Genomic DNA, 9,078 nt, shown 5'->3' with positions numbered 1-9,078 from the left:
TCTTCTTCTTATTCGCACGATTCCCTTTTTTTTATTAAACAAAGTAAATTACAAGTAGTTATAAGAAGCCACCAATAAATGTTACAAAATTGAATCCAAAGATAAAATAGTTACAAGAAATATAATAGAACAATAACAGTAAAATAATTATGAGGGAGTAAGTAAATAAAAGTTCAATAGTTACAACATGATGACACCACAATGCAAGCAGTAATCAATAAAGGCAAAGTAATCTACCTTAGCAAACAACCACCACAATAGGGACATACACTTTGATGCAACTATAGATCTAAAATAATTTCCACAATAATTATAGACAACATTGATATCAATTACGTAACAACAAATTATGACTAAAGAAGTTGAATAGAAGTATATGGGAACTAGACTTGTTATTGAAGATGCTTCATAATTAGTTTCTTAACAATGTGAATTAACCTAAATTTAGTTGATTTTAATCTTGATTTACTCCACTTGGTGTCCAATTCCCTTGTTCAATTATAAAGCTTGTAAAGTGATTTGGAAGAAAAAATTACAGCAAAGCCTCAAAATTCTAATTTTTAAATGAAGATAAAAAATAGAAAAAATGAATGAGCATTTGATTCTCCATAAGGGTAAAAGGATAACATGTCTAATTGAATCACAATCACATTATTCTACAAATCTATTCTATATAAAGCCTCTTTCCATTTATGATAATGACTATCTAAAGTAAATATATAAAAATAATAGATATATGTTTTTAGAAAACATGTGGCCCCAGAACATTTTTTTCATAGTTTCATCTAGATGGAAAATATAATATTTAACTACAATTTTCTCATGAATAGGTAATTTGTAAAGTAATAGTTTTCTAGTAAGCATGTGAACATCTATATCAACTTTGGACTTCCAAATTTGTGCACTCAGCTTAGTCTAATATTTGTGATAAAGAATTACGAACATTTGAAGAAGAAGATATATTTGTTTTAAGTTCAATAAATGAAAATGATAGATCTTTGAAGAAACTACAAGGAAACTGTATGCGGGAAAAGTGGGCCGATAGAACTCAATATGTGAAAATGTTCCAAACTACTAGTCCACACACACACACAAGACTTCTTGGTGCAAGCTATGGAGTAACGACGTATTACTCAACTTCCCAAGGTGGGTCCCATGGTTCTCTATCCTACAATGTCCCTCAAACCAATGTTTTTGCTCTCAGATCACTGAGCAAAATGGTTTAGGGATGGCAAATGCAAGAACGAGGAATGCTTTTGATAAATTTTTTTAGTATGAGATGTATTCTAAGCTATGTATGATTCTAGAAATGCAATAAACTAGATGATAAGATGACAAGGCTAGTATGAATACTATCCTAACATAATATATTTAGTCTATGATTGAGCTAAATGATAAAGAAAGTATTCTAAACATGCATATTTAGACTAATTCTTGATTTCAAAGAGGCTAAAATGATGAGCATGAAAATGATATGAAAGCTTGAATGTATTTGAGCATCGGTATGATACTACAAATTTTAAGGATAATCCTTATGGAGGAATGAGAGCTCTATTTATAGCAAGAATAGGGCAATGGATGGTCAGGATTGAAAGATTTAATCAAGGGTTGAGTTTGAAAGTTGGGGATCCATGTTTGCAATTTGCACCAATGAAATGGTGACAAGTGTCAACATAGGGTTGGGTTGAGAGAAGGGGTTGGAGGCATTAAATGCCTGAGGAGACCTCATGGTTATCTAGAGGGTAAGGGTCAAGTCTAAGTTAAGATTACCCACTGGATTAAGAGTTAATCCAAGGATAAACCTTTGTGCAAATGATTAAGAGATAATCATGGTCAAAGCATTAAAGGCCTGATGAGACCCTTGGGTTGGGTGAAGGTTGAGTTAAAACAAATGATTTAACCATGTAAGAGGGTTTGAGTTAACCATTAATGGTTATTGGAGACTTTGGGGGATTAAGTGGTTGAAAGTTGGAAGCCTTTAATGGTTATCAAAGACTTTGAGGAATTAAGTGGTTGAAGACTTGAAGCCTTTAATGGTCAAAGACTTTGAGGTTTTGAGAAGTGACTTCCTTTTGCTTAGGGATGTGACAAAGTTTAGAGGAGGGGTTAGGTTAATTAGAAGCGATTAGAAGATTCTAGAAGGGATTAGAAAGGGGTTTGGGATTTTGCAAGTGGATGGAGGGATAATAGGATTTAATTGAAATAATTTAATTCAATTTGGTTGCAATTTGGAGAAATTAAATAAATTATATTTATTCAATTTTAGGACAACTATTTAATTAAATTTGTATTTAATTAAAAGTGGATAGGGGGAATTTAATTGAATAAAATGATTTATTCATTAAATGGTATAGTGAATTTAATTTAAATAAATTGAATAACTTAATTAAATAGAGGAATGCAGGTAATTTAATTAAATTGGATTTAATTAAATAGAGAAATGAACATAAAATATTCATTTAGGAATATGGTCATTTTTATACGTCTACAGAAACAAAATGCATAATTTTATTGTTATATTAGGAAGGATTACACAAAGTCAAGTAATTGAGCTTGTAGTTATTTGATGGCCAACCAAGAAGACCATTGCAAGAATCAAAGTTCGCATATAATCTACACCAATACCTTGATGGGGGACTTTGCTAAATTTTAGTTGTTTGAAGTATTGATGAGTAAAAATTCTTAAAGAATAATGTTATATACTTCATACAATGTATTTCAACCAATGAATTATTTGAGAAGGTCCATTGGTCTTGGACAACATAATATAATTATAAATAATTTAAATTTTTTGAAGACTATTTATAAATTAATTTAGGAGATTGAAAAATGGTCCAATAGTGATTTTGGAGAACTAAGATTTTACTTTTCTACATACACTTTCATTCAATACTTTTTTTTTAGCAAACCACAATATTTTACCATGCCACATTCTTTACACACAACATACCCTTCACCTATTTTTTGCATGCACTCCATATATTTTCATCTTTTGACTTAGTTGACATTGAAAAATACCATAATAGGTGGTTGACTAAGGAAAATTCCCATACAATTACACCCATGTTTCTAGTTCATATGATATATTCTAACATTACAAAATATTGGCAACAGTTGCAAGAATCTTGCGGCGTTTTTGGGGCACATATTAGAGAAAACATTATCCTTGGGGTTTTTTGAACTATCAAATGATAATGACCCTAATACTTTATTATAAGTGCTTATTTGAGTGTTCATTCTCACTTTTATCTTCAAACATATGTCAATCTAATACTTTGACCTTGTGATGATCATGTTAGAGGCTCTAGCACCCAAATGCGACACATTTTTCTACACTAGTTCTCACCTTTAGCACTCCCACCTTGCCCACAAGTATTGAAAGGTTCCTAAAACCGATAGTTAGCACTTATGATTGCATCAATGCTCAAACCTATTGTAATAACTCACTTAACTTAATCCAAAAACTCAACTAATTTTTTTTTCATCTATAAAAACATTGATTTCTTATTCTTATTTATTTTTGATTCAATCACATACTCAGGTACATATATCCAAACGAGATAGGCATCCATCCAACCGGGATGGGCATCTAACCATATGGGTTAGGCATCTATACATACGGGACTAGGCATCTAACCATACGGGTTAGGCATCTATCCATACGGGATAGGAGGTTTCATCTATCCAATCCGAGATAGGCATCTACCCAAACGGGGTAGGCATCTATTCATAAGAATAGGATATGCTCTGGCCAGAGACTTTAGACTCATCGGAACCATCCGGGTCCTGAGCCACTCTCTAAAGACTACACTCCCCTAATAGGAGTGCACGAAGGTCGCCGTCCTTAGGAGTATAAAAATAATTACATAAACTAATGAATACTAAGAGGGGGGGGGGGGGGTGAATTAGTATACCAAAAAATACTGAACTTAAACACTTAACAGTTTAGCAGTAAACTAGTATAACAGTTTTACTAACAAATCGGTTAACACAAATGCAAACCAAACAACAAATAAGGCATTCACCCATAGAAGCACAGTCACCATAACAAAAGAGATTTCGATGTGGAAACCCAAATGGGAAAAAACACGGTGAGATGAAACTCACAAGTAACTATCTGCAGAATAGTAACCAGACCGGTTAAGGTCAGACTAGTTAAGGTCATATAATGTTCTTTACTAGAACAAATCCTGTTAGGAATCTCAATCTCTGTTAGGAGATAAGTCTTATTAAAGACTACCTTGTGAGAGGATTTCAGATCCATAGATGTGAACCACCTTGTTAGAGGATTTACAAAGGCTTTTCTGGGCCTACCCGGTTAAGGGTTTCAGACTTGTCGAAGATGTGAGTAATCAACAAGTGAATGATCCAGCAAATAGCACAATCTACTTGGTTAGATCCATGATAGCTCATTGCTAATGCATTTCAACATCACTTTAGTCTTCAGTAGATCCACACTCTGTTACAGCACACAGACTTGATCTTCTCTTCTAAGATCGCACATACAAAAACTCATCAACCACCAAAAACCCTAACAGCTACATCTCCTAAAACCCTAGACATGATGTCCTTAAGAAGGAATCTGATTTCATGTCGGTCCAATAGGATTACATTGCAAGTTCCTAGGTTCATTGCATCTAGACACAATTGATAACACGACACAAATCACTGTCAAAGTGTCGGTGGATGGTAACTCATCAAAAAAATACCGGTTGGTAACTCATCACAGAGTATTACCAGTTCATACAACTTTACCAATTGCCGGTTGGTAACTCATCACAGATTAATACCAGTTTAAACATTAAACCAATTACCGGTTGTCCAAAAATGAAGACTGCGACAATGATAACCGCCGCTTCAATTTCTTCGCTCCGCTTGAGATCCTCAAACCGCTTGAGGTCTTCATACCGCTTGAGATCGGTAAACACTTTCTGCAAAAAATCGATAGCCTAAAGACTATAATACATAATACCGGTTTGGAACAAATACCGATTGAGCATAACTCATACATAGAAAGTGATCTCAAAGCAAGTGTGTGTCCGTCAATGACAATCACAATATAAACATAAAAAAATGCCAACAATCTCCCCCTTTGGCATTGATGGCAACACTTAGGAAATTTTTTGAAATCTAAGTGTTTTACAACAAAAATATGCCATAATCAAAATTACTCCCCCTAAGCATATACACTACCCCTTTTGCAGAAAATACAATGTGTACTACTCCCTTACAGAGATAAACATGAAAGTATACCTAACATGCATCAAAATTTTAAATACAGAATACTACTCCCCCTTTTGCCAACAATGACAAAGTACAGCTGAATAACCCCTGTTTCCATTATCATTAAAATCATAAGAGTTTATGACAATAAAGAGTGAAACTTGTCAAAAACTAATTTAAAGTCCTGCATAAATGTCTTCATGGATAGAGACCATGACTCAAGCAATGAGGTAGCAACCTCACTTTCTGTTTGCATCTGGGATACCTGTTCCTCCATGGCGTCCAAGGTACTCATCTCTTGAGTGACCGTTAAGGCATCTAGATTGAGATAGCATTTCTGAAGTATTTGCAGTCTTGGTAGTAGAACCAGTTGAAGTTCCTGCAAATCTCGTGTCTGGTTGCTGATCTCTAACTCTATTCTTGCAGACTAGAGTTGAAACCAGTGAACGGTTTGCCCATAAGCGGTGAAGGAATCATAAGGCGTTTTGAAGGTGCTTATGAATGTCTACAAAGCAGTTTGCAGTTTGTCTTTTTGAGCAAGCACATCATCGCATAATAGATGAGGTTGACATATCTTACTGAGCAATAGATTCCCCTCATCTAGAGCATCTCTTATGTCCTTTTGTTCCTTCTGAAGTTTGGACCGGAGCTCATTCAACTTCTTCACCATGGTAGTGTTCAGAGCCTTTTGATGCTTCTTTTGAGCATTGGCTTCAACAACACCTTCCAGACATTGCACTTGGTCCTCTACAACTGTGCATAGGAGCTTCAATTGAGCTAGAGAGGAATCAGTACTTGGGAGATTGGTATCGGGAATCAAACTGGTGAGAGTTTCCACCGCAATTTGAATCACATCTTCCTCCTTTTTCCTCCTTAGTGCTTCCAGTCGCTCTTGAGAAAGCTTAATACTTTGTAGTAGCTCCGTTTCATTTGCAGACTGGAGGTCAATGGGACTGGTGATGTCATCCGGTTTGGCTTTACGACTGGTTGCCTTTGGGTCTCTACATGTACACTCTTTGCCACTTCCTCCTTTTCCTTGGCTTTTTGCTTATCTTCTTTTGCCTTCTTCTGCTCCTCAGCTTCTTTCTTTCTTTTCTCTTCTTCCTTCTTCCTTTCTTCTTCTTTCTGCTTCTCTTCTTCTTTCCTCTCCTCTTCCTTCTTCTTCTTCTCCTCTTCCTATTTCTTCTCCTCTTCCTATTTCTTGTCTTCTTCCTTCTTCTTCTTCTCCTCTTCCTGTTGCTTCTTCTCTTCTTTTGCCTGTTTCCTCTTCGCTTCCTCCTTTCTCTTTTCCTTGTCCTGTTTCTCCTGTCCTGTCATTTTTGTTGGTGTATCCAGAGTAACATCTTCACCATTCAAAGCATCAACATCAATAGGGTCCATTTGCTCAGTGACCTGTTCTCTTTCACTGTTATACACCTCATCTGGTTTTGTTATTTCCGGTTCTTGTTCAGCCTTTTTGTTGGCTTCGGACACTTGGTGCAATCTCAGAGCAGCTTGGGCATGAGAGTGGGTATCTTTTACCACCTCATGGACTTTCCCTTCTAGAAACAAGAGTCTCCTTCTTCGCATAAAGAAGATGCCTTTATATTTTTCCATAACTTCATAAAGTTCAGAATTAGACACATCAGGAAAATGTTGAGCAAATATTTCCTCTCTTATCTCCTGTTCCTTTTCTATGGCAATGTGCCATTTGTTGTCTAAAGAATTATATAAAGAATCCGGTGTCACAATACATAAATATTGAATGACTTCCTGTTCTACTTCCTCCTTCTCATTATCATTGAAATCATCAAAACAATCTGCCAAATCACTCAACACTTTTCTCCTAATGTTCTTAATAGTTTTTTGACAATGTGTCAAAGGATTGTAAGAGGAAATATCAATATTTACCGGTGCTGATGATGCCGGTTCATTGCTGGTTGTCATTGTCTTCTTTCTTGTTTACCTAGTCTTCTTAGGCTTTTCTTCAGATTATGTATCTTTTGAGTCTGGTGTGTTGCCTTTTGTCTTCTGCTTTCTCTCAAAGACTTTGGCGGGTGCAACTTCTGGTTTCTTCTTTGTTGGTGACCGCTTGGTCACTTTAGGACTTGCTGAAGTAACTGGTGCTGATACAAATGGTACTGCCTTTCCTTTCTTCACAAAGGGCTCCTCAACCAGTGTAACCCTTTCCAGATAGGTGTCGGTTCTCTTCATTTTAGGATCAAGCGGTGAGGCAAGTAGGGTAGAAGCATACCCGTCTAGCATGTCGTACATCACCTCCTAACCCATAGGCTCCACTTCTTCCTTTCTGGGCTTAACAACCTCCATTATGCACTCATCTACTTTGATGATAAAGCAAATATCCTCTTTATACTTCTTGACAACATCACCAGATATTCTCACCCTTTGGCTCATCTTGCGTATGAACTCATCAAAGTATTTATTCAGGACTTCAGGATAACCGGTTCCAACCGCTTGAAGATTTTCCCTAATTTTCTTTGTAACCGGTTGGTCAGCAGACCACTGAATATCACCGACTCCTGGGAAGTAGCCTTGGAAGTAGAAGAACAATCCGGCCAATAGTTGTCCAAATTTAAATCTCAAGGCATTGTCCTGTTTGATTGAATCCAGGTTCACCAGTAGTTGCCTATGCATACAGGTGCATAAATTGAATGAGACATCTTCCATGATCATCCTGTAGCCAACGTTTACCGTTGCAGCAGAGACATAGTTAATTCTGCTAGCATGGAATGTTCGGTAACCTATCACCATGCAGGCATACTTGACCAGATTGTCCTTGATGGTATTGATGGTCATTCCCCATTGGTCGCTCACAGAACTGGTGAGCTTGGTCATTTTGGTCTTGCTGATCTTCCTTAGGGCTGACACTTCTCCAACGTTATAGAAACTGGTGATGGTATGAATTGCTTCCAGTGTGATGTCATGTGTCTGCTCCAAATACATTTTGTCACCGTGCACTCTACTTAGAATGATGCGGATGTGATCATCTATGAATTCTTCAAGGAAATAGACCGCATTATGGAGCTTCTTCTTTTCCAAGATGTTGAATTCCAGTTTGATCTTCTTGTCCTTCATGCAGAACAAACTCAATTGAGAATGGATCACTAGAGATCCTAGGTCTTCAATTTTATAGTCAATGTAATCTGAAATACCTTCCTCTACTATAACACCAGTGGGTATTTGGGATAAGGCATTATATTTTGCCTTCTGTTGGATGAAATCTACTGAATCAACGTGTGTACTAGAACTAGAGTGCGATGCCGAAGCCATGATAAACAGAGAAACTCAAAAAATACCTTTGAAAGTCGAGATTTAGGGCTTGCAAATTTTGCTTCGCCACTCACTTCTTTAGTTGTTGGGTTACTGCTTTGAGTTCTACACTTGATCGATTGATGTTATCTTCAGATTCTTCTTCAAGGTTTTGAAATCTCTTTGAATTGCAAGACAAATCGTCTTTTGTCGCTCTGCACTTGAAAACTTCTTCGCTCGAAAAATGATAAGTGAAAATGACTTGAAAATCCCTTTTAAATGAATTCTCCACCTACCACAATAAATGCTCCATCATTAGGGCATAAACCCTAATTTGCCTTTTACCGTTTTCGGTCTTCTACCAATTAACAGGTATCACATACCGGTTAAGGTCTTTTATTGGTGTAAACTGGGGGTTCGAAATATTTTACCGATTTGTTTCCCCCTAAGCTTTCCTATAGCTTAGTTTTCTAGTTCAGAGATTTCCACACCAGGTGCAGAAACCAGTTCTTCTTTAGACACTTCTTCTAGCTTCTTTTTCTAGGTTTTCTTCATATCCGCTTGAATAGTTTCAACATCAATCTTTCCTTCTGGAGTGACTGGTAT

This window comes from Cryptomeria japonica, chromosome 8 (genome assembly GCF_030272615.1).
Source record: "Cryptomeria japonica chromosome 8, Sugi_1.0, whole genome shotgun sequence".
Taxonomy (NCBI): Eukaryota; Viridiplantae; Streptophyta; class Pinopsida; order Cupressales; family Cupressaceae; genus Cryptomeria; species Cryptomeria japonica.
Note: the sequence above shows the minus strand (reverse complement) of the source record.